The 23993-nt window shown below is 48.6% G+C and overlaps 1 pseudogene; it reads right to left on the bottom strand.

The window, feature by feature from the left end:
- The window catches only part of LOC112837374 (tubulin beta chain-like), a 147859-nt pseudogene that overhangs the window by 123219 nt on the left and 647 nt on the right, over positions 1-23993 (bottom strand).

Raw genomic sequence — 23993 nt, forward strand, 5'->3', positions numbered from 1 at the left:
GGAAATACTTTAAAACAAAAATATGAAAAAAATCCCAACGTGGGGAAAAAATAATCTGTTCTACCTGGACATTATTGTGTCCCGGTGGGAAGCTAAGAAATATGCAAGTATAAGAGGGCCTTAAGCTGGAATCAGATCTACTCTTTTTTTCCTCATCCTTTTAACAAAAGTTCTTTGAGCTCCTATCTACCCAGCATGGTGCTAGCTGTCAAGAATACAATAGTGAGTAACCCCAAGGCTTTTGATGATGAGTTTGAGCCACTGAATGAACCAACGTCGGGATTACTCTACATCTGAGTGATCTATCCTGCCAGATTTTATATCTTACAGATGCATATGTATAGGAACATTCTGATATTGGACATGAAGTCTAACTTTGCTGCCTGCACGTGAAGTCATCCTAGTAGACACAAGGAATGCGAGCAACATGCTTGCTTGGCTCATGGAGAGATCCCCACACCCCATGTGTTTAGCACATAGTCACACATCAGGTTGAAGCTTGGTCCATGTGAAAGCGTCCCTGTGGGTTACAAGACAGAGGGACAGGAGAACAATGAAGCCATAGCAGGCTCCAGAAGATGTCCCAGCAGGACGGATTGGAGTCCAAGAGAAACTCTCTCAGGTCACTGGGCAGAAATGAATCGATGAGCTCCAGTAACAAAAGTGCAGCTTAAACGCTGCGTGCATCATGATGGAAAGATTGTGCGACCTCTTGCTTGGTTGAACCTAATGAAACTGTTGTCTGTTAACTAATAAGTTAACAAAATTGGACAGGTAAAGCCACTTGAATGATAAATTATAAAACCGTAAATAAGTGAAATTGCATTAAAAAAAACAAAGCCGAGACTTCAGGGACAGCCAATGGGAGGTTCTTGGAAAGCCTACCTGAGCTGACAGTGAGGGTTTGGTTACACCTGGCCCCTAGTTCTCTATGCTTTTCTGCTAGGAAGTTTCAACTGAAACTTTACTTTGCATGTCCTTACCCAGGTTCCGGGGTAATAAGCTGACCAACCTGACATTTGACGCTCACCTTTAATTTCCAGCTTGAGTGGGTGCTGAAGAAAAGCCATGTATAGTCGGACAGTAACCCTGGGATCAGTTTGGTGCCTCAGTCCATAAGCATTCATTGAGTGCTACTGCATGCCAGGGCTGTTCTTGGTGCTGGCAATGAATAAGGCACACCGTCCCTTCCAATAATCATGGATAAGATGTATCGAGCACTTACTCTGTGTTAGGTACCATTCCAAGTGCTTTGCATTTATACATGAAACCCCTAGGAGGTAGGTGAAAATTTTATCCCCATTTTACAGATAAGAAAACTGAGGTCCAGAGAGGTCAAATAATGTCCTAATATCACCCGACCAGTATACAGAGAGCCAGTAAGGGAAATTAATATGTCCAAATCTGAACCACGGATCTTTTCTGTGACCTGTCTCACGCCCAGCCCAACCCTGCTCTGCGTACCATACAAGGGTTCCTCAACCTCAGGACTACTGACATTTGGGCTGGATCGTTCTTCGTTGTTGCAGAAGGAGGGCTGTCCTGTGCAAGCGTGTTTAACAGTCTTCCTGCCTCTACTCACTAGATGCCCACAGCACTTCCCAGTTCATGGCAAGCCAAACCGTCTCCCGACACCGCCCAGTGTCCCCTGGGGGCAACATCGCCCATGGTTGGGAACCACAGGGCTACACCTTCCTGACTCGGTCGACAGCTGCTGCCTCCTCCGATTGCTCATCCCTTAAACGCTGGACTCACCCCGGACTTTTCTCTCTCCCTGACCCCCACGCCCCATCCATTAGGAATCTGGGCCCTGAGGGATCTGCTCCCTGTCTTACGCACACCCCTAGTGTCTCTTCCTCCTCCTGTAAGAATGAGTCCTAGAAGCTCAGGGCCCACTCTTATGACCTCACTGAACCTTAATTCCTGTCACCATATACAGTTGCATTGGGGGTTAGGACTTAAACGTCTGGGGTTTGGGGCCACAGTTGAGTCCCCAGTACCAGGCATGCTCACGTTCTGTTTGCACTGACTGTCCCCCGCACCTGGAATGCCTTTCCACCAGGGATCTGTGTGGATCCCAGCTTCACTGTTTGTGTGTTCTTACTCAAAAGTTCCCTTCTCTGCAATGCCTCGACGGACCATTCCAATGAAGGGTATTCATCCCCCTCACACATTCTTCCACACTTGGTCTCTCTCACTGTCTTCAACATCATCATTTCTGCTCAGCACTTACACCTTCTAATTTCTTGCTGAGTTTGCTGATTCATTATACTCACCGGTAACTGTCTTGGGGGGAGTCCCACGAATGCACAGGCCATTGCCTGCCAAGTACAGTACCTGATACAGGGCCCATGCCTAACAGTCGGTAAAGAAATGGATGAGGGGACGGGTCCAGAACTCAAGCCCAGAAATTGTGGTTTTGGGATCCATGCTCTTAACGTCTAAATGTTACTGCCTCGCAGACTGGGGTGAGAAGGAGATAAGTAAATAGATAATGTCAAATCAACGTGATTAATAAAATGACGGAATTATGTGCAAAATGTAAAGGTAGCAGAATGTTATTACCTTCACCTGCCTGGGGCGTGTGTGTGCATGTGTGCATGCGCGCATGTATCTTGCGGAGCGAGATAATATTGGAAAAGAGTTCCCAAAAGAAAACATGAAGACACTTGCTCTTTTAAAACATCAAAAGTAACTTTTTATTACAATTACAGAAGAATACATGTCGGCTGTCAAAATACCAGAAACCACAGATAAGCAAAAAGAAAATAAATCACCATCCTCCCATCACTTTTTATTAAGTTCATATGTATGGTTTCCAGAACAATATTTGTATTTTTTCCCTTTAATATGAAATTGTGCTATAAATGCTAGCTTGTATTCTCCTTTTTTTAAAAATATTTCATTTATGTATTCATGAAAGTCAGAGAGAAAGAGAGAGAGAGAGAGAGCGGCAGAGGGAGAGGCAGGCTCCCTGCGGGACTCCATCCCAGGTCTCCCCGCGATCACGACCCGAGCCGACGGCAGACGCTTAACCATCCGAGCCACCCAGGCGCCCCTGTGTTCTACTTTTTTAAACTTACCCATCTGCCAGGGGCATCCTTGGATGGGTCTCGGAGGATGAAGAGGACTTCACCAGGCTGGCAGGATGGAGGGCTATGGGAGAAATGGACAAGGATGGGACCACTTGGAAGGTGGTGGGAAAACAGGCAAAGGATGTGGCTGGAGAGGTGGGGTAGGAGGAGGCCGGGGGAGCTGTGTGTGCCCCAGAGAGAGCATACCGTGTCCTGTGGGCAGGCCAATGTTTCCTGTGGAGCGTAAGCCTTCAGTGGGCTGGCGGACGGTTTTAGGAGGTAAAAGAGCAACACTAAATCGTACATAAAGAAAGTTATTCTCTTTCTCTTTCGGTCCTTCTAATTGAAGAGAGCGGGACGTTTCGGTCAGTGTTAATGTGTCTTTGACTCCTTTCTAGAACCTGTGATCTCCCTTCTGCAAAAAAGAGAGGCACCTCAGGCTCAGAGCCTTGAACAAGCACCGGTGTCTACTCAGAATGTTATAAAATAATTTTGTCTTCTTGCACTTACTTTGCTATCAATCGATCATCTATTCAACAATGTTGAACACCTACCAGGCACTGTTCTAGGTGTTTCTGTTTATGGCAAGTGACAGTGACTTCTACTCATGGCGATACTGGTACTGTGGTATGATATGATTATGGTATGATATTTCTTTGGAACATGTTATGATCGGAACTGTGTCCTTCCCCCACCCCTTCAAAGTCATATGCTGAAGGACTAACCCCAAGTACCTCAGAGTCTAACTGCATTTGGAAAGAATGCCCTTGAAGAGGTAAGTGAGTTATAAAAGATCATTAGAGTGTGTTCTAATCCAATAGGACTGGTGTCCTTCTAAGGAAAGGAGATTAGAACAGAGACACATGCAGAACCAGGGCCACATGAGGACACAAGGAGAAGGAAGGCCACATCCACAGGCCAGGGAGAGAGGCCACAGACGAGACCAACCTTGCTGACACTTGATCTTGGATTTCTACTCTCCAGAACTGTGAGAAAATCACTGTATGTTTAAGCCACCCAATCTGCAGTAGTTTGTTATAGCAGCCCTAGCAAACTGATGCAGAACATAGATTCATTGATGTCATAAAAACGAGCACCTTTCCATGACTAATGTTATAGGTCATCTGATTGGTGGAATGAAGATGAGGTGAAACTCATGAGAGGGACACATGAAAACAGGGGCCCCCGGTAAAATTCTTAAAGGTGATGAGGGAATAACTAAATTGGAAGACCACCCAAGAAGTACTGAGAACCATGAATGAATTTAACACAAGGGGCCTACAACATCCAATCTAAGGGAACTTGACTGCTGATCATTTCCAGATATAGTCCCTGCCTTCAATCATTGCTTAACATGCCCCATCTGATGAGGAGTCTCTGACCCACAGTCCAATACTCCACACAAACCCTCTCCTCCAGCCGGACTGGTGCCATAGCTCCCCAGTTCTGTGTTACATTCACCGACCTTGCCTTTGCTCTTGTGGATCCTTGCGGCTGGTACCCCACTGGTCCTTCACGGCACCTGTTTGGATCCCACTGTGGAAGAATTGCCATTATTAAAAATACTTCCTGACGGAATCTCGCTCCCCAAGGGACCCTCCATATAGGAGAAGGCTAACTGTCTGTCCCATTGATGCCATGTTCATCCAGGTGGCTTTCTTTGGCCAATGAAAGATCAGTGATGCATTCCACCCTGAGCACAAGCTTTCAGAGCCCCTCAGTGGTCCGTCACCACCTACCTATTTCTTATGCCAAAAGATGAATACTACCCCAGATAGACCCTGCCCCTTTAGCCTGGGTCCAGAATAAAAATGGCAGGGAGCCGAGCTGAAGCTGACACATAGTAGCCATGGTGTATTTGAGGAATACCGTAACGTACTTCTAAGATTTGGGGCTTGCTTGTCACGGCAACATAACATAGCCTACGCTAACAGATACACATTCCTATTCTTAAAGCCCAACTTCGGGATATTTGTTTGAGCACATAGTGAGCACTTTCTCCATGCCTGGTGCTGAAGTATTGGTTTTATACACCTCCTTTCTCATGATACAGACAACACCTAAGGAGCTAGTTACCATCATTTTCCTCATTTTACAGACAAGTTCAACAGCTCGCCCAAGGCCAAAGTGAGTTAGTAGGGTTGGCTGTTAAGCCAGTGGGCAGGAACATGTTTCCCTAACAAAATGGGTGCTCCTTTAGCAAGAGGTGAAATGGGCAGAGGGCAGGAAAGGGAGTTCTGTCAGGTGCAGAGGAAGTACCAGAAGGAAGAAGGAGAAGGGGAACCTAGTGAAGCGGTAGGAAATCTTCTGGGCTACATATCTGGAGACCAGGCTCTTTAAGTAGCAACTCAACACTTAACCAGCTTAATGAAGTAGGTAAGAGGTGTTCCACAGGTGGCTGCTAGCTAGGAATCTCAGCTCTGCCACTCCATAGCGAGTAACTTCTCTTCTCTGTGCCTGAGTTCCCTTACCCATAAAATGGGAATCATGGCAATATCCATCTCACAGGATTCTTATAAGGAGTAAGCTAATTCATGTACTTAAAGCAAGTAGACATAGTAATAGTAACCACCCAGCTACTATTAATAATAATAATATCTATTGTGGTTGTTATAATTCAAGTGATGATGATGGTGATGATGATGATAGAAGTGATCGTAGACAAGTCACTTTACTTCTCCAGGGCTCGGTTTTCTCATCTGTAAAATGGAGCTAAAAATACCCAGACATCTCAAGGATCTCTGTGATTTAATGGGATATGCCTAGGATTAGTCACTAAGAGATGTGGCTTCTGCCTCGCTTGTCACTCTGTGGAAACGAAAGAAGGCCCCTGAGCCATGTGGACCTTAGCTGCCTCACCTGTCACACAGGACCACCAACCCCAGCCTCGTTTATGTCACAAGACTTTGGCGAGGGTCAGCTGGGAAGGTAGGAATGCAAGTACCAAGAACTGCGAGCAGTCCTGTATAACTAAAATCACCATGAGCACCAGGGAGTGGAAGTGTTCTCCCATTTTTCTTTTATTTGTTTTTTTTCTGCCTCACTCCCTGTCAAGAATCCAGTTAAAAGGACACACCTCCATCACCCCCAAGAGAACAATATTACAAAATGGCAACCAACTCTTAGAAAGAAAAAAAAAAAAATCCACCCCCCAGCCCAGCCCTGTCCCTTCAGGAATTATTTCTTAAGCCTGTCTAATTCCTGGATGGGAGAGGAGATCACAGGTGCTGTTTGTTCTGGGGGCCTTGAAAGAGGAGGCCACAGATGCCTCTTTGCAGAGAAGGTGCGGGCAACAATTTCATTAAGGATTGCCTCGTTGCGAGACACATGGCCTAAGCCCCTGAGGTGCCCCACTTTCAGGAAAATAATCGGGTGGCATTTGGAAATGAAAGGACCCCACACTAAGACGGTTGTTTCTTTGGAGGCTTGGTGAGGCTGAAGAGATATTGCTGCCACAGACAATGGCCAGACTGAGCTACAACCTTCGACTCCAGGGCCCCTCAATGACCCTGGACCCCTACCTCACGCACACACACACGCACACACACACGCACACACACTGTGTAAGCGTCACCCACCGTAAAACCTGGATCCATCCCTGTTAACCCTAAAACAAGAGCTGATGTTCATGAAACACCTTTTGCCATGAACTGTACTCAGAGCTTCACAGGGACTACTGTACTTAAGGACCTTCGGGCCTCTTGGGAGGTGGACCTTTATTGTTAGTCACTGCAAGGAGACTGAAGTTCATAGTGGTTAAAGAAGTTGGCCAGGGGCGCCTGGGTGGCTCAGTTGGTTAGGCGACTGCCTTCGGCTCGGGTCATGATCCTGGGGTCCTGGGATCGAGTTCCGCGTCGGGCTCCCTGCTCAGCAGGGAGTCTGCTTCTCCCTCTGACCCTCTTCCCTCTCGTGCTCTCTCTCATTCTCTCTCTCTCAAATAAATAAATAAAATCTTAAAAAAAAAAAAAAAGAAGTTGGCCAGGATCACACAGCCAGTAAGTGGGGAAGCTGGGATTTGAAGCCAGGCAGTACAATCCCTAAGGCTTCATCACAAAACTATAGGAAGCCTGTCACAGCACACACCTTCGGTAGAAGCTCACCACAGGACTTTTTTGCCAAAGCAGATCAGAATAGCTTTTGACTCATTGACTTTCTGTTCGGCCTGACGCCTATAGGCAGAGATTTTCCCCAAGGGTCAGCGTGGAGGAATCTACATTTTCACACATGGGAATACTTGCTGAGCATGTGGTGTGGCCACAGCATGTGCCTACTTTGGCCTTAGTGGGTGTGTTGGGTTTCAGGTATAGACCGTGATGCCAAATAGCTCTGGGTTCCTCTCCTGACTTTGTTGTTTGCCCACAGTGTAGCCTTGGTGATTTAATCAACCTTTTAGAGACCCCTTGGCTCATCTACTAAGTAGCGATGAAGATAAAAAGACTTACCCCACGGGGCTGTATGAGCATGAAATACAATTACTGGGCAGTCCTTTGCACAATGTCTGTATATTGGCATATTAGCCAAGATTCTTGAGAGAAACAAAACCAACAGGATGTGTACGCATGTCTCACTTCAGACCTCCATGCTGTGAGATGGGTCTGCCCCAAATCTGCAGGATGGTTTGGCAAGCTGGAGCCCTCAGGGAAGAGTTGATGTCGCAGTTCAAGGCCACAGAACATCTGCTGGCAGAACGCCTTCTCCCTTGGAAGAGGTCAGTCTTTGTTCTAGTAAGGCTTTCAACTGATTAGGTGTGGCCCACCCACAATCAAGCGCATAATCTGCTTTGCTCATAAAACCAGCCAATTAAAACATTAATCTTATCCGAAAATCACCCTCACAGCAACATCCACGATGCTGTTTGACCAAATAAATATCTGGGCACCACGGCCCAGTCAAGTGGACACATAAAATTAACCACAATCGAGAAACTCTCTTATAGGTGAAAATGAGTTAAGAGAAGTTAAATGGCTAGCTCAAGGTTTCTTATTTATCTTATTGCTTGTGTCCTTCACCAGAACGTAGGCCTCACGAGGAAAGGGATTTTTTACCTATTCCTTCCACTGCAGCGTCTTTACCAATTAGAATAGTTTGGGGGGCACCTGGGTGGCTCAGTCAGGTAAGCGTCTGCCTTCGGCTCAGGTCATGATCTCTGGGTCCTGGGATTGAGCCCCGTGTTGGGCTTCCTGCTCTGTGGGGAGCCTGCTTCTCTCTCCCTCTGCCCCCCCTCCTCGTTTTCTCTCTCTCTCTCTCTCTCTCTCTGTCTCTCAAATAAATAAAATATTTAAAGAAAAATTGAATAGTTTGGGGCACAGAGTAGGCATTTAATAAAGTGATTGAATGAATGAATGAATAGCAAGTGTTTAGTTCACATCTCATGTTTTTTGCACCTTTAGATCTCAAAACGCCTTTATCAAGACAGAGAAGAATGTCTCTTTTACACTGTCTCGCTCTGGGCACTCCACACTGTGAAGTGGGTCTTGGGTTCCCATCCCACTGTAGGGAAAGTATGAGTGCCACAGGCTTAATTTACCTCTGGTTAAGTACTTCTGCTTTCCCCACATTAAATTTCTCGCAGCGGAAGACCTCGTTTGGATGTGGGGGTTGAGGCGATCCAGAGTCTAGAAGATCGTGTCTAAGAACAGCTTTGGGGCCCGCCCTCTGTGGTTTCAGCCTTCAAGATCCCGGTGCTTTGAAACTGCAGGAATCTTGCTGCCTGAGCGTGGGAGAGGGGCCAGACCTGGTTGCTAAATCGTCCTTCCCTTTCACACCTGTCTCCCCACCTCCTCCTCCCTGAGCTCGCCTCCTGCCTCAGCTCAGGCCTGCTCCTCTCATGCTGGGTATTAAGAGTGAGTGACAGGCTCTTACCACACCTCATACCTCAGAGGCTTAGCACAAGTTCCGAGGTGTTTGTGGAGCCTCTCCAGCATGGATCTCCCCACTCCCTGAATCCCTTCTAAAAGTGACAGGGTGAAATAGATAGTATCACTTACCCAAAAGCTGATACGTCCTTCTTCCTTGCCAACACGACCTGATTCTGTAAGGGATGGCGATCCCGAGGTCTGGTGAGAATGCAGGACCCTTCCTGAGCCTCAGAGATGAGTATAATGGGTTCATACTCCCGGATTTTCTAGTGACTAATCCTGGGGTGAATGTGGACTCAGTGCCAGCCAATGAAATGAAAGAGGAAGCCTGGTGCACAGAGGAGGCTTCCCTCACCGGTGCAAAAAAAATGAAAGGCAAAACTTTATGCAATGGTTATATAGCCTCTGCCCCTATTTCCTGTACTTTGGGGATATTCTACCTGAAGCTGCTGCAGCCATTTTGTGGCCATGAGGCAACAAGAATGATGATGGGAAGCCAACAGTATTAAGGACAGTTGAGCAAAATGGGAAATGAATCTGGGTTCTTGGATGATATTGTGGAGGTGCTGAGTCAGCCTACCAAGGAAGGGTGCTGTGGTAAGCTCCATGAAAGACCCAGTGGGTGACCATCTATAGCAGGGCAAACCATGGTCCATGGGTCAAACCTTGTCTTCTGCCCACCTTTGTAGATAAATTTCTACTGGGGTACAGCTTCACATCCATCCCCATATTGTCAGTGGCAGTTTTGCCCTATGACACCAGAGGCCTATAGCTGTGCAGAGCCTACATGGCTGGCAAAGCCAAAAACAGTTCCTATCTGACCCTTCCCATGAGATGTACTGTCCCCTAGTCTACATGACTGGGACAAAGAGAGACTGGGGAGTGGTGATGGAGTAGATAAAGGTTATGGGCTCCGTATTCAGACCACTGAATTTCAAGTCCTGACTCTGTCTTTAATAGATGTGTGACTTATAGGCCATTACTTAACCTCTCTGGGCCTTGTTGTCCTTCTCTGCAGAAAGGAGGCATCATAATCATAGTTCCTCGCTCAGAGGTCTCATGTGGACATTCAGGGAAACCCCATACGTAAGTAAATAACTCAGCATAATGGCCAGGGCTGGCACTGTGCAAATGCCCAGGACACTCAGCTCTGTCACCTTGCGAAGGCATCTTCAAGAGCCTTTTGCTGGACATGACTTAGGGACAAAACTGCCCAGCTGCACTGAGTGCAACTGAGTACATTCCTGTGATTCTGGGCCCCAAGCCCCTTGCAGTGCCCTTAGCATGAGGCAGGGACACATTCCATCAAATTATCCTTTTCTGCACATCTCAGACCTTTGGTTTTCTAAGGGAATTCTCAGCTTCTGGAAGGTGGTGTGTCGCAGTGCTGGGAATGGAAGCAGTTACTCCCCGGCCAAATGTGGCCTTCGCCTGCTGAGCAGGGACAGGGGCTGTACTCCAGGAAAGCCACCCAAGCCGCTGACCCCTCTGTCTTCCTGTGTCCCCCAACCATCTGGGCAGCAGAAGGCTGCTAATTGGGGCTCTCTGGCCCCAGACGTCACTGATGATGCAACCCGGGGAGTGAGCCCGGGGAGCTGTTGGCATCTTGTCCCAGGGAAGCCAGGGAGAAGAAACCCTCCCAAAGATCTGCCTAACACGCCTTGCAGAAAGGCCATGTGCCAGGGACCGTGGCCAGGGTTCTGGCGCCTACCATCTCAACGTGACCATTTCTAGCAGATGTCTCTGGTGTGACTTCCAGGGGGACCAGAAGACCCACTGGTTGGACTCCCCAAATGTATGAAAATAAAAACTGCATCTTCTTAGCACAACAGCTCGGAAGCACGGTGCCCCCCAAGCCATGTTCTGAGGCTGACCCCGCAATGGTGCACCTACTCCACGGCGTGCATGGCACTGTGTGAGAGCCTGTCCACTCATCCTCGACCCTACTCAGTTTCCTTTCTCTTTCCTCTAGCCTCAGGGCCTTTGCACTTGCTGTTCCCCCAGACATATCCACAAGACCACTCCCCCACTTCCTCCAGGTCTCTGCTCAAATGTCACCTTATCAGAAAGGCCCTTCCTGACCACCTGTTGACAACACACCTCCATCTGACCGCCCATTACTCTTTCTCCTGACCTTGCAGTTTTTCTTCTTAGAACTGATTACCACTTGCCATGTTCAACATGCATACCCTTAATGGTTTATTTGTTTATTGTTTGTTTCCCAAATCTTCCCTTCATGGCGTTCCAGGGCACCAGGGATCTTGTCCGTCATATTTACGGTGCGTCCCCAGGGTCCTTGGCTGGTGTCTGGCACACAGTAGAATAAATAACTATTTTTTTGAATGGATCAGTGCATAGAGCTGATAGTAATCTACGCAAGCACCCCTTACTCTTGGATCTCGCACCAAGTTGCATCGATGCTAACTAAATATTCTGTGGGCATCACTATTATTATTAACGCTAATAATTCTATTATCGCAACGTGAATTTTATATTAATAACAATGACCGTGGCAGCCACCATTCCAGTTGGCTCTATAAAGCACCAGATCAAGATTAAGGCACAGCACTACAAGATAGGGTGTGTTATTAACCCCACTTTAGCAACACATAACCGGGAATCTCTAGAAGGAGAGTTGTTTGAGGCTCTTCAGTTGCTAAAATGGCTGAGCTGTGGTTCAGACTCCGATCTGTGTGACTCCGGTTAGGAAAGCCTGGCACAAAGGTGAGGTTGCCCCTGTTAGCCTAATTCTCTGAGACCCTGTTCTCTGCTCTGAAAACGCATTACCCTTGAAAGATGGGTCTTTAGGCAGCTGTAAACATTCAACTCAGTACCACACGCACCATGACCTGGAATGTGGCAGGCATTGCTCCGGTCACTCATGTAGTACTTGCTACTCTGACATTTTTTTTTTTTAAGAATTTATTTATTTATTTGAGAGAGTGAGAGAGGGAGAGCACAGGCAGGGAGGACGGGTAAAGGGAGAGAGAGAAGCCGACTCCTGCTGAGTGGGGAGCTCAAGGCAGGGCTCAGTCCCAGGACCCCGGGATCGTGACCTGAGCCAAAGGCAGACGCTTCACCGGCTGAGCCCCCCCGGCGCCCCGCTAGTCGATATTAATGCACATAATGCATAGGGCACCCAGGTCTCACTGAGCCCCACTGTATGCCCACACTGTGCTCAACTTCTCACGCACGTGTTCTCATCGATCTTTACACAGACTTGTAAAATAGATAGCATATCCCCCCATTTTCCAAGGTAGCTGCTAAGACTAAAAGACATCGCAAATCTTGTTTGGCCAAGGTCACACGGTCCGCACGGGGCGAGCGAGCAGTGCCATTGTCTCTCAATGTGGGAAACAGGAAAAAAAATCTTCATTTTCCACGCGTGGTCAGGGGTGGTTTTTTTTTTTTTTTTTTAAAAAGCCACACATGAAGGGTAATTAATGGAGGTTGAGTACAGCAACCTGTACTGGGTTGTCATCCCCAACCTACTCTGTCAGCCAGTGTCACAGAGAATGCCTTCTAACTCCTGGACATGGTAGAGCCCAAGATGGTGGTGGCTGGCAGGGGGCAGAGGGGTGCGAAGGATAGATTGTTGGAAGCAGCCCCTGACCATTTAGTCTCCTCATGACAGGATGTAGCATCTCACGCTACAGATGGTTCCTTAACTCAAGAGGTTTAATGACCTCCAGTACCCCATTCCCAGCGCGCCCCCACCCTCTGTCCAGAAAAAACTCCATTCATTGTGTTTGGGACACATCCATACGCATCTCCTCCTCCCCTTGAGGAAATGGCAGGGCTGCCCATCTGTGTGTGCTCAGGCTTCATCTCCTTCTGGAAGATGCATCAATGCTTTGCAAATGGAAAAAACTCACCAATCGTCTCCAAAAGGAGCATTCTTTGGGGGGATGAGTAGGGGAATGTCTTTCTTAGCAGCTTCTTTTCTTTGAGCTAGGAGAGCTCGCAAGGAGGGCTCATGTCTTCCAGCCATTGCTCATGCCCTAGCTGGGCATCTGCTTGGTTGTTTGCAGAGCATCGGACTTTTCTCTCCAGTTGTGTCAGAATTATTTAAAGGAGGAGACTTTAACTTGACTCTAGAAGCCCTTGAACTCAAGATCCATAATAGTGTTTCATGAATACTCTACTTTGACAGATTGACTGGTAACATAAACTATTGTTTCCATCGTGGTCATCTCCAAAATAACCATAGTTATTTTTTAAGTACCTGTTTTGTGCCGGACAGCATGCTGAATATTTTGTAAGCATGCTAGTAAGTCATTATCTGATACCTTGATGACTCTAAGAACCTTTCAACTGTTGATCTCTATCTATTCTAGGTTTTGGACATTCATTTTGGAGATTCACTGATAGAGTAGCCAGGGGACTTTTTATGCAGATTATTCTCATCTTGCCATTCCCTCAGGCAAAGCCCCCAGTGGATTCCCACAGAGCCCCAGTAGAATCTAAATGCCTTGCCACAACCTGTCCCTGTGTGTTTTGATATCATTCCATGCTCATGCCCCCTCTCACTTTGGTTCACCCTCTCTTGCCTTTTGTAATGCTCCTCTTACAACCCAGGCTCGCTCCCACCTCACAGCCTTTGTGCTTGCTGATCCTTCTGCCTAGAATGCTTTCCTGCAGCTCATCACAGGACGTGACTATCACAAGACAAAACGATGTCCATCCCATTCGGGTTTTAGCTTCGATATCCTATCTTCAGAGCTGGTACTTTGCCCAACTTATGGAACACTGAACCCTCAATGCTTAGCGCTCTGTGGATACTCACTTTGTGGAAACTCAACAGATCACTGCTAATTCACTGGTTACTAAATTCTATGTTAACTTTTAACTTGCAAATAACTATATATTTCCATCCACTAGACTTGTACTGTCTAATACAGTAGCCACTGGCCAAATGTGGGTATTTAAATTTAACTAAAATGAATTCAAATCAAATAAAAATTTAAAATCCAGTTTGTTGGTTACAGCAGCAATATTTCAATAGCTCGGTAGTCTCAAGGGGAAAGTGGCTACTATATTGGAGAGTGCACATACAGGACATTTCCATCATCATAGACCATTCTATTGGATAGTTCTGCACCAGAATGTAAACACCATGAGGACAGGGACTTGGTCCAACTTATTATGTATTCCAGAATCCTCAATGTTTAGCCCTTAGTTAATACTTAATAAATATTTGTTAATGTATTTATTACTAAATTAAATGGTAGTTTACAATTTACAAAGTACAACCCATACAACAATAGCAACTGATATTACAATAATAGTAATAAGCATTTACTGAGCATTTACTCCATGGACTTCTTTTTTTTTTTTTAAGATTGTACTTATTTATTTGTTTGTTTGTTTGTTTATTTGAGAGAGAGAGAGAAACAGCATGAGAGGGGAGAGGGCCAGAGGGAGAAGCACTGAACCGGGAGCCCAATGCGGGGCTCGATCCCAGGACTCTGGGATCATGACCTGAGCCGAAGGCAGTCGCTTAACCAACTGAGCCACCCAGGCGCCCTGTTCCATGGACTTCTATAGGGGTTATCTCATTGACTGACCCCTTCACTGAATGAGATCATGCCGATGGCAATCCTCCTTTCCATGTGGTTCTTCCACTACCAACAGCACGCAGACAACATGGACTTTTTTTCTTTGGAAACTGGGAGTCGTTCAAAGAAACCAGGTCTTCATGTTGTGTGTGTGTGTGTATATATATATATATATATATATATATATATATATATATAGTTATGTTAATCACCATACATTACATCATTAGTTCTTGATGTAGTGTTCCATGATTCATTGTTTGTGCATAACACCCAGCGCTCCACGCAGAACATGCCCTCTTTAATACCCATCACCAGGCTAACCCATCCCCCACCCCCCTCCCCTATATATTTTTAAAAGATTTTATTTTTTTGACAGAGAGAGGCACAGCGAGGGAGGGAACACAAGCAGGGGGAGTGGGAGAGGGAGAAGCAGGCCTCCGTGGAGCAGGGAGCCCGCTGCGGGGCTCGATCCCAGGACCCTGGGATCATGACCTGAGCCGAAGGCAGACGCTTAACGACTGAGCCACCCAGGCGCCCCATTCATGTGGTATATTTGATAAGGACTTATTCATCTTATAACTGAAGAGTTGGTGCCCTTTGACCAACACTTTCCCTATTTCCCCTAGCCCCCAGCTCCTGGCAACCACCACTCTACTCCCCGTTGGATCATTTCAACTTTTTTTTTTTTTTTTTAGATTCCACATAGAAATGAGATCATACCATTTTTGTCTTTCTCTGTGTGGCTTATTTCACTCAGCATAATGTCCTCTAGGTTCATCCACTTTGTTGCAAATGGTGGGGTTTCCTTCTTGTTTACCACTGAATAGTATGCGCATCTACGTATATACGCACACGCATGCGCACACATACACATACACAATGGACTATTCTTCAGTGGTCAAAAAGAAAGAAGTCAGCATTCTTCCCTTTATGTTATAGGACAATGAAAATTGAAAGGCTAAAAAACTCACCCAGCTGGTAAGCAACTGAGCTAGGACTGGAACCAAGTCTCGCCCTGAGACCAAAACCAATAAGAGTACCTGTATCCTCATTTGCATATTGGGCGTCCCAGGTGTCTTTCAAGGGGGGGATGGGAGGCGGGGGGTGGGAGATGGGATAACCCCACGTCAAGGCGCTCCCCTTCGAGCCCGGTCTGCAGTGAGTACAGATGGCTCTGGCCCCGTGGCAGTGAGTGGACGTTCTGAAAGTCAAAGGAACAGTGTTGTGAAGTAGCAGGTGGGGGTTCCTCTTCGGACACGGTAAAGAGACGGGGAGGAGAGAGGTGCGGGGAGGACAAATGGAAGAAGAGGTGGCAAAATGGGAGCCCTGGAGACATGTACTAATTAAGGGCTTCATCACCAGCTCAGTGATGTGTCAAGATGACAGTCAGTCAAGCAGATAAGGGAGATGAGTTAACATCTCCTGGGGGATGCCCAGGCCTGAGACTGGCTGGCAGACAAGAGCACAGCAGTGAAAAGGAAGCTGCCAGAAGGTTCTTTGCATGAAACTGCAGTGAAGGATTTGAACTGTGTGACACCCTGGTGGCTTTAACCTTCTCTCAGTTATAAGTCCAGCAGACCTTGGAATGAATGCATGTCACTGGGCTCTAGAAGTACCATGGGGGTAGACACCTGGAGCCATCTAGGGAGGTGTGGAAAAGAAATATGACAAGAATCACAACAGAGACCTTGGAATCCCAGTTCCTCCATGTTTTCCCTTAGGGCACATCGGAGGGTGATTTAACCTTCAGGCATGGCTGGATCCAGCAGCCCAACATGATGCCATCGAAAATGCTTCTCTCTCTCTCTCTCTTTCTCTGCACTACCTCTTCTGTGTTGACTGCTTTCTCAGGTAGGTCCTTGCTCTGTTGTGTTAGGCTGGGTTCCCTCAGAAGCAGACACTGAGACAGGATTCAAGAAGAGATGATTTATTTGGGAAGTCAACCCTTGAAAACTCTGAAATGAGAATGGGAACGTGAGGAGGGAAGGGAAGGGAGGCACGTTCCTGAGCTGGTTATCACCGTGGGCAATTAATGTTCAATCCCACTGGGACCTCTGTGAGGCCATAGAGACCACACCTCACTAGGGACCTCAGGGGTGGGGGCGGCATGGGGACAGTCCAGAGCACATGCCCTGTTCCGGGGACAAGGGAGATGAGGTACTGATTCTCCAGCACCCATCTGTGATTGGCTGAGGGCTGCTCCCCAGGGCACTGACTGCACAGCACCTCTGTCTGCCTCATGCAAGGTCTGAGAGCATTAGAGAAAAGCCTCAGGTGGAGCCTCTCAAGTGCTTGAGGTAGGAAGTGGGGACAGTCAGTACTGGGAGGGGGGATAAGGTCAGGTATCCTCAGAGCCTGCTTCCCCTCTTCCCCTACAATTGTGGCCACTGTTCCGGGACTGAATCTTATTGAACTAACTTGAATCACATGCCCTTCCTTGCATCGAGCACTAGAACCAGCGGAATGGGGGATGCCAATTAGCCAAGCTGAAGGGAAGAGAATCAACCTCGCCCAAACCACATGGACGGAGCACAAGACGAGGCAGTTCCCCAGAAAAAAAAAAAAGTAGAAGAAAAAGATCCCCCCCCAAGAAAAAGCTTTCTCCCCAGAAAGCTGAGAGAATGCTAGTCCTGCAGAAGCAGCAGGCAGATTATTGATTTGTCACTCAACAAGTGACAACACTACCTTTGTCACCTTCCACCCCCAATTTAGACCAACACCTTTCCCAGATCAGCCCCACGAGGGACAGATGTAAAAGTGAATGTGGTTAGTCTCTTTCAAATGCTCACATTCTCACGGAATACACACACACACGTGCACACACACATATATATGTATGCATGTGTGTGTGTGTGTGTGTGTGTGTGTGCGTGTGTATTTAACAGAGGTTTGAAGTCTTGTTACCAGTGTTTACATGAGCCTAATGGGGCCAAATCTCATTAACAACTTTGATACTGTTTGAGTTGGCTCTGGTTCTGCAGAATGGGCAATATAAGCACGATTCATGCGCCCATGCGGCACTGTTCGATGAAGGGATCTCAGTAAAGGGAGCTCTGAATCCTCTTTTTCCTCTTCCTAACTTGGCAAGTGACATCTGGGGCTACTTCCTCACAGGGCCCTTTGCATTAATGTAGTTCAAGTACTTTGGAAAGGTGCCTAAGCGATGGCCATTATGCAATTTTCTTTTAAAGGTAGAGGAAATGACAATCAAAGAATCAAGGGGAGGGGTGAGGATTGGTGCCTCCCCTACCCGCTGTGAAAATGTCAGAGGGCCCTTAACCCATGGTAATTGCAAAGCAAACAGAGCTCAGAGTTTGTACAAAGCGTACAAAGCCCTAGTGCTGCCGGGAGAGAGAGCAAGGTCAGCCAGGAGGGCCTGGCCATCTTGCCTACATATTGTTCCTGGAACTCCAAAGAAATGGAAACATTAACCCCCAGTGAGTTGAATACATTGCCTGTAGCTAACAGAGACCTTGAGAAGGGAGGTTGAAAACTGGTGCTGTTAAGAATCCACTGTATTAGTTTGGTGCTTCTGGGTCCCATTTGCTTATCCACATAATGGGAGTCATCCTCTTTTTAGGATTCTTATGAGAACTGAATTAGATGGTGCATGCAATATGCATGTCCCGTAGCAAGGATTGCTGGCTGCTTTCTAAAATCCATTTTCACCTTCTTGAATAGCACTGTATGAGAAGTTCTATCGAAGCACACAACTTCCCAGAATAGACATCACACTTTCCAGGCACTTCTGCAACTAAAGGTGGTCCTGTGACTCAGTTTTGGCCACTTCCGTGTAAAGAGGAGTGCCCAGTAGCAGCTTCCGGGACCCATCCTAAGAGACAGCTGATGCATGGTCTTTGGCCTTTCTTTTCCTTTCCTTCATCACGTGCCCTGGAACATGGAGGCCACCATGTTGAAACAGGAGATGGATCTGTGGATGAGGGATGTGCTGGAGGAGCAAAAAGACAGAAGGAACCTGGGTCCCTGACATGATACCGCCCACATCTATTCTTCTGGATCCCATTTGTTCCTTTCAACACCACTGTTAACTGGGGCTTCCTTTCACTAACAGCCAATCCCCAGTCCTGGTTCATTCACCTAGGATTTGGCAAACTCCACACAGCTAGGTCCTTGTAGACGAGCCTTGAGTCATATTTGGCCCACACTAAAATTCAGCATTTTTATTTTGTCTATTACTAAAATACCTTTCCTCACATCAATCCCTCTAGGTAATAAGCATACTCCATCTTCCATGGGTGTTGATTCTAAAGGAACTGCTTAATAAATATCCTTATGCTAACTTCTGTCTCGGAGTCTATTCCCCAGAGAACCCAGCCTGCAATAGGGTCAGCCGCTCCTCTTCCCTTGGTCTTCCTTCCTCCAGGGGCTGCCCGGAGGGAACTAGGACCCCGGAAGGAGAGGCTGTCCTGTGAGTGCTGGAATCATGGAGAAGACAAAGCCACTGCCTCCCTGAGCTGCCTCCCAAACACAGTGTGTCATGGCTCCCCCCTTACTCCCACCCTCCGGTATTTCGCCAGTGTCCCTGCCATCGGCTGAAACTAACTGGAAACCAAGGGACACTGGCTAATGTGGTTTGCAGGGATCAGCTCCCTGCAATACAGAACAGAGGAGAGGAAGGAATCAGAACAGATGAGAAGACTGGCAGGTGAGTGAGTGGCTCTCAAGTCACCATGTTCAATCATGCAAGCAGCCAAACCAAGGCACATGTTTGGTATTTCCCACAACGATCTTACTGCCTGATACTTGCCATGGAACTGAGCCTGTATCAGAACACACTGACTAAAACCATCCCCTACACCGATCCCCTATTGTTGGACATTTAGGTTGCTTCTGCTTTTTCCCTTTTGTACTTAGCGTGGCAATTTTCTGGATTGGTTTACACAGACTCCTTTCCATTCCCCCCCTAACACACCTCTCCCAGGCTTTGTAGGGCTACTCCGTCATTGATTTCCCCAAGGAATCATTCATCTGGCAGTGAAAAATGTAACCAGGTAAGTGACTTGGAGTAATGAAAAGCCGGATGCAGTTATTCAAACCCAGGTCCATATAGTACAGAATGGTCTGGGAGTTGGATGGGCAGGCCATGGGGCTGCAGAGTGGGACGCAAGGCAGGCCCTTCTATGCCTTCTCTCCCTGTGGCCACCGGCGAGACTCTCAGTGCTCGTGAGCTAGGTGACGGTAGCTGATTGCACCCAGCCTGGAGCCTCCTCTCTTACCCTCTCTGCCCCCTTCTTGTTCCTTATAGAAAACCCGGGCGGCCTCCGATGCCAAGTTCTCTTGCGGTATGAGTCAATGGGAAGAAAACCACCCTGAGCAATGGTATCTTATTCAATAGAAAAAGAAATAAACTCTCACTATGAAAAAATGGCTCAGATAATGCTCTGCGTCTTTCGGGAGTAATTTGGGCTTTCTCTCTGGGTCAGTTGCTTGTCAATATCTGTGTGACTGTTAGAATTTGGTTTTTTTTGGGGGGGCAGAGATTCTCATGCTGAGATTTTTGTGCCTGGAAAAGCTGCCAAGTCCTTGGGGCTCCATTGGGATGGTGGAGGGTAGAGGAGAGGGGGAGTTTAGCATTTGGGGGGCTCACGACCTACATCCCTCTCTGCTGTCTCTAGAGCACTGGCATCCAAACCTGGCCTGTGCAGGGGGAAAGATTTCTTCGACCCCTGGAGAAATCCCCACTTGACAAAGAATAAGAGCCATGGCAAGGATAATATTTACAGAATGGCTCATGCCTGGCTTTCCATGGACAGATTCATGACATCCTTACAGCCCTGGAAGGTCAGCCACCATTATCACCCCCTTTTACAGATGCTGAAGATGATGCACAGGGAAGTTCATTCACTTGTCCAAGTTCCCCCAGCTAGTCATAGCGGAGCCCAAATTTGGACCAAGGCAGTGAGTGAGGCTCCAGAGTCTACTCTTCTGCCTCCCTACAACTTCATGCTGTCTGTCTAGTGCAACATCCTTGGACATGCCATGGCCCCGCAAGGCAGCCTGCGTGTACCTGTTTTGGACACTCAACACGGACTTGGCAGGCAAGCAGAGGACAGGCATCCTTCTACTTCTTACAGTGGAAGGGGCATTGGTGTGGGAGTCAGAAAACCCAGATTCCTCTCCCACATCTCTTGCCACCTTTAGTTGCATGGTCTTTGATAGTCTTTAAACCACTCCAACCTCGAGTTTAAGCTCATCTGTATCCAAAATTCAGTAGAGGTCTGTGCTGATCAAAATCCATGTGCTAACTGAAAAAGAGCACCCAATACAAGGGAGTGTTTGTTCCCATTTTATAGATGGGAAGAGTGAGGAGAAGAGAGGTCTGGTCACTGTCCCACATCACTCTGGAGTGAGGGATCAGGATGGTGCCTGGGAGCCTGGTCTCATAACACCTGCCTGGTTGTTTTTAGTTATACCAGGATGACCCAAGGAAAGGAGGAAACAGTACCCTTCCTCTAAATGACCACCTCACCCAGGGGTTGCTGGTGCTGAGTTGGTTCTGTCTGCCCACTGACCCCATCTACAGTCAGAATAGACCAGGAAACATCTAGCTGGCTCTGGAGTCCCCAAAGGTGGCAAGTCAGAGAAGCTGCACTAGCCTCTGTCTGTCATGGGAGCTGCCCCAGGATTGAAGTTTAGACAAACAGTGTTGATTCAACGGACTCGGGTATCCAGGAGGCCTCTCGATCAGCATGGTTAGCACCCTTAGACAACGGATAAAATGTCTACGCACTGTCCGGGCTTCTGAGTTTCCTTTATTTGTAAATGCCTCCAGCCCAGTTTTAATCCCAGAACATCAATCGGCCAAAGAGTGGATCTGGGAAAACACGTAAGGCATCAAAAGGCAAATTAAATTGCCAGGGGATTGAGTCTGCAATGGGGTTTGCCAGCGTGGTGGGAGGCTGTGCCCCTTGCGGATCTGATAGGAGCAATGGCCCCCACGCTCTCCTGCATTGCCCCCAACACACACAGGCATGCACAGCACTGGGACCCAAAGCCACCTACCCACCTTCCATGGCCCCGGCCTGCCTGTTTGTTCAGTTCAAAGTCAGAACACGGAAAGCTCTGGGCAGGGGTGAGAAGATTAGAAAGGGATGGTTCGGAGGGAGCAGCATGGGTCCCCTTATACACGAGGCTGCTGGTCCCTCCTTTTTAAATCCGGGGTCCACCTTTATTTCCAAATCACAACTGAGTGCCTTCTGAGAAACAATCATCTCTCTCTCTGCCTCCACGTCAGGTCAAGGGCAGGGAAACGGGGGCCCGGGGGCCCAGGAGCCCATCTCCAGCCTTCTGCAAGCTAAGAATAGTTTTTACATTTTTAAATGAACCCCTTTAAACTGCTTAGATCAGTCCCTACACAATCGTCTCCATCTCGCCTCTCGGTCCACAAAGCCTAAAATATTTACTCACTCTCTGCCCTTTGCAGAAAAAGTTTGCTGACCCCCTGATGTAAGTGAATCAATAGGTCATCATATCTGCCACGGAGACGTCTCTTACATTTGCTCATTCAATCTGCGGGGAAGTAACTCCCGATCTCTAAACTTTGGCTTTCAGCTGTAACTGGAGAGAGATGATCTTCCCAATCACACAAAGTTCATGTAAGGCATTAAATGAAACAATGCCTTTGAAGCTGAGCTCCTTTCCCAGCAGGTGTTTGCGGTACGTGTCTGCCGAGGACTTGAATGTGTGTGTCCCCCGGCATCTAATAGGACATCCGAACTCCCCAAGGCGATGGGATTCGGAGGGGGGGGCCTTGGGGAGATGATGAGGTTAGGAGCGCGGAGCCCTCGTGAACGAGATTAGTGTCCCTAGAAACGGAGTCCCCAGAGAGCTCCCTTGCTCTTTCGGCCACACGATACACTCTGCTGGCACCCCGGTCTCGGGCTTCCAGCCTCCACAACAGGGAGAAATAAATTTATGTTGTTTAGAAGCCCCTCCGCCCCAGTCTACGGCACTGGGTTATAGCAGCCCGAACGGGCTAACATACTATTTCCTGCGGTGCATGGGGCAGCCCCCGCCACGGAGAATCACCCGACCCCAAATGCCACTAGGAGTAGAGAAATCCTACTCCAGAGGGGGCCTATGTGGGGGTGGGGAAGCATGGAACATTCTCTCAGAGCTGAGGCCCAGACTGGGGAAGGATGTTGCAGTCCCAGGGTACAGCAAGGGCAAAGACCCCGAGCCGAGGCCGAGGCCGAGTTGGGTGTCTCAGGGGACAGAAAACAACAAAGCAAATGCACAAGCAAGGTCTGTGAACGGTGGCCCTGTTCCATGGATGCTCCGTGGCCTCTTGGTCACAGCGAGGCCACCTGCAGCTTCAGGGGACCGGTCCCCTTGTGCCAATGGCATCTTACCTCAAGCGCCTGCCTCTCTCTGCTCGTCCCTGACACCTGCTCAGCGTCCCTAACGCGCCCACGACAAATGGGAAATGGTGGCGCAGTGCTCTGCAGCCTCCCAGACTGCCTTCAGCCTCTTAATGGCTATCCTCCCTGCCTTTCTTTCCCCCATCCCCGTCAGGCTTCCTGGGGTCTGCCCCCCCAAAAACTACTTGGCCCCCAATCCTTGCCTCAGGGTCCACTTGGGGATGGACCCGAATCCAGGCAGTGCAGTTTTCCTACGAGTCTGACTCTGGCTAGGGCCCCCGGTTGGGCAGGCAGGCTGGCACCGGTCTATTCCTGCATGTTTTTGTCCAGAAACCATCTCTCAAGCGAGGGTCAGCGACCGAGTCGCCTGCTGTGTCACATGCCAAGAAGACGGCCTCCTTTCTTGTTTGGATGCCGCCAGGGACCTTCCAGGCCTGTGGATACCGCGGCAGATGGAGAAGTATCTTCCTGCAAGTGGTTCTCGCTTTCTCTGCAAAATGCCCCCAGCTCAGAGAGTGGGTCCTGTCAACTTCACTCTGTCCCCTCCTCGGATCCTGTGCTCCGGGGCGTGTCAGGGGTCAGAGGGCCCATCTGCTGCCAGAATCGACCGGTGACATCCCAGGCAGAGTTGGCGGGTTTTGCTACGAGACCCAGGCTGGTGATGGGGGCTCTGTCACCCAGAGCTCAAGGGACATGTTCCATATGGTGCATCCCACCCTCCGCCTCACCCCCTCCGACGCTAGACCGGCTGGGCCTGCAGTGGGATCCTCCTGTCTGAATTATTCAAGGGCCCAGAGGGAGACGCAGGCCTGGAATCTGAGCAGGGGCGGGAGGCCGGGAGGGAGCGATACGTGCTGGTCGCACAGGTTGTGCCCGTCGCAGGCCTGAAGACACCGTCGCACAGACTGAGTGCGGTTCTCCCCGGCGGCCCTGGGTGGACGGACAACCGGCAAGGACAGGAGAGGGCGGTCAGGCAGCCCGCGCCGGCCGGGTGGGATGCACGCAGGCCCTGGCGGTGAGGAGGCCGCTGGGGAGGAGACAGGAGCCCCGGGCTGCCCAGGCCCCGGACTCGGAGGACCGAGGCCCCGACAGAGCTTCCGTGGCCCCCCCCTCGTCCAC

This window comes from Callorhinus ursinus, unplaced genomic scaffold (assembly GCF_003265705.2).
Source record: "Callorhinus ursinus isolate GAN/ISIS: 27379988/994484 unplaced genomic scaffold, GSC_fseal_2.0 scaffold41, whole genome shotgun sequence".
Lineage (NCBI taxonomy): Eukaryota > Metazoa > Chordata > Mammalia > Carnivora > Otariidae > Callorhinus > Callorhinus ursinus.